Here is a 6,000-nt window from a genome sequence, read left to right as displayed (position 1 = left end):
TGGCTTAGAAATGCTTTAGAAACACATGTCCATATTTTGACTACTATTAACACACTTAGTAAATAATTGAAAAGAAAAAGTTAATAGGAGGCCCAGAAGAACACAGTGATCAGAATGCAAAGATTGCTCTTGTTGAAAATGTTGCTCTTTTAAAATTCTGGCAGCTTGCTCCTCTCCATCAGAGAGCCTCTGACAGGGGAAAAACCCACAACTCTGCACATCGCAGCCTCCTTTCATATCCTTTGTAGAATCCATCAGTTATGCAGAGGAATGGATTCACAGGTATGACAAATTTTCTGCCCTGGGACCACTGCAAATCCTGTTAAATGCAAACAGCTGTATGGCTATCAAGGCCTTTTACTAAACTCCAGGCTACCATTTCATCAGCATCATTTCTGCTCATTTTCCCAATGCACTCTTCTGAAGAACTCAAGGAAATCTTGTCACATACTCCATATCTTGTTTCTCTTCAGTGCTGTCAGCTTTAACTTCTCATTTGACTGACTTGAGTTGATTGGTTCAATTTAATTCAACTCGCCAAACATTACAGCATAGCTAGAATGTGGCAGGCACCCTGCGAAGCCTCCATGATATACCTATGTCAAGGGCAAGGATCTGCCCGAAGATTCCGACATATATAAACAAAGGCATGCCACAACCCATCCCCATTTCACTTAATCTAAGCCTTCTCCTTCCTGTCATGACCTTCTTTGGGGGATGCAAAGGAGTCCAGGCTTCACCCGCTAAATGCACAGGCTCTTATCTCCATTACAGGCCTGCCAGATCCGCTGCTAGTCCCTATGTATGTCCCTTTCTTAGTCTCCTTGGACGTAGGTAGCTTGCCGTCCTCATCGTAAGATATGATTGCAAGAAGTGCTTGGGGATGTATTTATTCACAAAGGGAAGTACAAAAGAAGATAGAGAAATGAGACATGAACTAAAAATTTCTCACTGATGCCACTGGCAAGTGAAGAAAAAGCCCCGTGACCTGTGAGATTTGGTAGCTACAGGTTCTGTTGGGCTGTCATAGCTCAAATATCTCACACCGACAAGACGTTCAGTAAACATGGAACTGCTGTAATAACATGGGGCCTGCTGGTGGGCTGGCACCACTGAGATCAGCTGACATCACAGAAGCAGTACGATGGAGCCCAAATCTTGGCTTAACTTTGTCTTCCTCCAGCTGAGCAGCCTCAGAATTCCTACGTGGCCTCCTCTGGGCAGAAGTTTGGCCGAGAGCTATATGGTCATCCTGTAATCAGTCAACATACCTCTGCGTGCACCAGCTACTCACAAGCTGTGGATCTCTGCACAGAACACAGGCTGGCCCCAGCCCTGCCTCCTAGGAAGTAACTTTCTAGATAGCGTAGCTCACAGGTTGCTTGGAAGACAATATTTTTTAAGAGCCCTCAAAATACTATCACTGATTTGAATAAACCAATGATGAAAAACATTCTGTGGAATGAGGGAATACTGAATGCAGGTTGTTATAATTTAGGAATTAATATTTATTTTTAGGTGCTATAATGATCTTATTTTTTAGACTTCTTAAGTTAGAGATATACCATCAAGTGTTTATCGGTGAAATCACATATATGACTTTATGAAACACAAAATCCCATGATAAAATGTAGGATTTGACTATTAACTGCATGCTGGCAAATATATTCAAAGAAATAACTCAGCGTGTCTCATTCACCTCAAGAGCTCTTTACTGTACAGAAACTGTCACCATAATGTTCAGTTCATATAGATTTTTAATTATTATTAGTTATCATAGATTTTAAAGATTGCATCTAATCATCATTAAATCTTTTAATTTATTAGTCACATATGATTTATTATAATTTAGTATTTATAGATATTTTATTTTAATTATGTTTAATTACTGAGTTAGTTAATAATGTAATATTTTAGTAATTCTAAAATGCTGCTATTTTTAATTTTTGTATTTTCTCTCACTTTATACATGTAAATTAATACAGAAATCAATACTACTTTTGGTTCTATAACTTAGATATTCAATACAAATTAGGAAGATTCTCCTCTGATGATAAACTGTGCACTTAGCTCTTCCCACTTGAGATTCTAATTGAGAATGGGGAGAAAACAGCAGAGAGGAGGTAAAAATTAAGCCAAAATCAATGAGATCACCACCACATTGTGGTTATAGACTTAGCACCTAGGTAAATTATTCCAAGGAAAGCTACCCCTACAACACTGGGAAACAGTCAGACAGCTGGTTACCAGGAGCAACTCAATTAGAGACATCACGGAGATGTCTCAATGTAGAGCCAAGTCTGAGAAGCACAGCTAAATCTTTAAATGTTTCATCACCTTTGTTTGACTTTAAAGAGAAAAACAATAAAAAGGGAGGCAGAAAGACATTACCACAAAGCAAGATAATGCACAACATATCAACTTAAACATATTTTACAGTGTTATACAATACTTTTGTAAATATCACAATTAAATGTAATATATGCAATAACTAAATTAGCACATTAGGCCAAAATGTTAATTTTATTACTTTTTATTTGTAAACAAGTAATCTAGAATTTGATGTCTGGAACTCTTAAAAAGCAGGTTAATTTTATGCTAAGCGTAAAACATAAGTACATGCCTACCAGTCAGCATTGACTATAATTATATGCAGCTAAGGAAACAGCATTATGAGATGACATGGAAACAGAAACTAATGTACCCATGATAGATTTTAATATACAGAAGCAAGTACTTCTCGGCCAGGCTAAGAAACAAGCAAATCAGAACCTACAAAATGATAAACACCTTCTAATTCATTCTATAAGATTCACTAAACTCTGGCACAAAACTAAGCAATAATGGCACACACAAACACACACACAATACCCTAAACAAATTTCATTTATGAATACAGGGGCAAAAATCCTAAATAAAACAGTAACACATCAAATCCAGGAACATATTAAAAGAAAAAAAATCAGCATTGAAAAAGTTAAGCAAAAATACAAAGACATTTTAAAGGCTTAAAAAACTTATTACTGCAATTTTACTATATTAGCCAATTTTAGGGGAAAAACATATGATACTCTCCCTAAGGGTCAAGAGAGTATTTGGTAAAATTCAACCAATATTCCCAACTAAAAAAAAGTGTTTCCTTAATTTGCCAGTTACAAACAATATAACTACTGGGGGAGATTAGAAGAATTTTATTAAGTTAAAGAAAAAAATTAAGAATGCACATTATTATCATCATTATGTTGAATTTCCTTAGAACTCCAGTGAATGCAACATAAATATAAGAAAAAGTAAAAATCTAAACTATTGGAAAAAATAATCCAAACTGGCATTACTGATAATATTTTAATTGTCTAACTAAAACTCAAAGAGTCAACTACAGTAATCAAATCAAGAGCATTCAACTTCCCTTTATACCAGAAACCAACACAACACTGCAATTCAACCATACTTCAATAAAAATAAAAGGAAAAAAAATTCAAAAAGAGCATTCAGTAATGCAACTAGATGCAAAATCAACAGGCAAAACTCAATAATTATCCTAGAAAATAGCAATATTTAATTGAAAAACAATAAAAAGGAAACCTCAATTTACAATAGTAAATAAATTAAATTATACAGAGGAATGAATAAAACTAGAAATGTTCAAGACTTTCATGAGGAAATTATAAAATTTCACTGGAAAATTTAAAAGTATTGAATACAAGAAAAAATATTATATTTGTGAATGAAAAGACTCAACCTGATGAGTATTTCAATCTTCTCCAAATTTACTCATTCAGTGAAAACCTCCAAAGAATTTTTAGAACAGAACTTGGCAAGATGATCTCAAATTTCACTTGGAAAAAATAAATGGGAACTATCCATTTTATTTTGTAAGAGCTATAAAGAATGATTTATCCTAACATGTGTTAAAATATACTCTAAAGTTATTGAAAAAAGTTAAAGTATGATATTGGTACAAAATTAGACAAATATATCAATGTAACAAAATTGAAAGTACAGAAACAGACCCAAGGATATATGAAATTTTATTGTACATAAAGATGTAATTTCAAATAAGTGGACTTCAACAATGGGATTGAGATAGTTGAAGGTTTTATATACATATGAAATTTAAATCATACATTCACACTGTCTGCAAAATCGAATTCTAGGCAGAATAATGAGCTAAATATTTTTATGCTCTAAAATAACTAGATGAAAGCATAGAACAATGCTAGTCTAATCCATTATCATTATATGGAAGATTAATGGCAAAGCCATAAATGAAATATTGACAGATTTAAATACATAATAATATGAAGCTCCCATGCTACCAAAGACATTATAAACTTACAAGAGAAAATTGGGAGAAATATGTTCAAAGCATGTAACAAAAAATAATGATGTCTATAGTAGATGAATAATCTTTAAAGTCAACAAGAAAAATGACAAAATTACAATAGAAGATTCATAACAAGAACAACTCAGAAAAAGAAATAATTATCATGAGTAATCAGACAACTGTATATTGAAGCCACAATGAGACACCATGTCTTATCTATCAGCTGAACAAAGTACGAAGGCTGATAATAACTGGGATTGGCAATAGGGTAGGGAAATGGGAATTTCATCTACCACTGTTAAGCCTTCTGAATGGACAATTTAACAAAATGTGTCCATAAAAATCATATATGACTTTTGATCCGCTATGTCCCATTTTAGAAATCTCTTCTACAAAACGTTCACTTTACATGACGTATAATATCAAAAATGTTCAAAGTTACATGTATAAATAGCAGAATCTTTAAATAATATGTGGTTAATCATACCATGAAATTTAGAAGGAAAAAAAACTCATTATCTATATGAAAAGATCTGTAAGAGGTAATGTTAACTGGAAAACACATTCTAACTAGAGAAAATATAGTTAGTTCTAGAACATGTTAAAATACAAGCCACTCACTGCATCCCTGTTGGATGCAATCTGCCCTGCTATATTCTCACACACCTCTAATATGCAGAAAAAAAGTCATTAAAGAAGAGATGATTTGAGGGACGTATATTCTCTGACAAGTCTTAAATCTACCTGCTTTGCATTAGGAGCTATCAGGCAAGGGAGGAGAGACAGAAAACAAAACCGAGCAAGATTCACTACTATAATCCCAGTGAGATTAAAAACCTGAATTCTAAGAAGGGGAATAAAAACAAGGCACGAATAACTATGAAATAAAGCTGCATGAAATGGTCTTGAGAGAGAAATCATATTGAGCCAGGCTTCATGAAGAAGACAGCACTTCAGCCAGGGCTTGGGTGGTGGCTAGAAATCTGAAAGGCTGGGACAGAGTGAGTGCAGATTTCGAAGGAAGGGAACAGCATGAGGTAAGATGAAATGTGTGGAGTATATAATTAGAACAGGATGTTCCCTGGTGCTGCCAGAGCACTGAGTCTATGAAACTGTGGAAGACAAAGCTAGAAAAGGGAGATGGGTTGTCCCCTGAAATGGAGGGTCATCAACATTTCCAATATTTGCAGCTTAACTCAGCTGAGTCATCCGTGAAGACGGCTGTTTTGTTAGCTTAGCAAGGATTTAGCAATGGGTAGCACTCGAGCATTGTGTGATAAAGCCCATACAGCCTGCCTGTCCTTTGTCCCCTTCCCTTCCACGTACACACTAGATTTTCTCTAAGTTTTTCCACTCATTTTATTGCTAAGCACTTAGACTTAAAAAATATCTTAAGCCTTGCTTTTTTAATTTCCTAAGAAGGATCTTGTATTATCCTCACAGTAGTCTTCAACCACCCACACAGTACAAAGAATAATTTTAGACTATAAGTAAACTTAAAGATCATTCAAAGCAAGTAACCCAATTCTTTTATAGATGAGGAAATGAGGCATAATTTTTAATGCAATGATTAATATTGAAAATGGACAACCAAAAAATTTGCCTTAAGTATAGTAAATAGGTCTCTAGTATTATGTGAAGAAAAGGTAGAGCTTTCTATTTTAAAGGAATTC

The sequence above is a fragment of the Vicugna pacos genome, chromosome 30 (genome assembly GCF_048564905.1).
Source record: "Vicugna pacos chromosome 30, VicPac4, whole genome shotgun sequence".
NCBI classification, from domain to species: Eukaryota; Metazoa; Chordata; class Mammalia; order Artiodactyla; family Camelidae; genus Vicugna; species Vicugna pacos.
The sequence above is the reverse complement of the archived record's forward strand: the minus strand, read 5'-3'. Positions refer to the sequence as shown.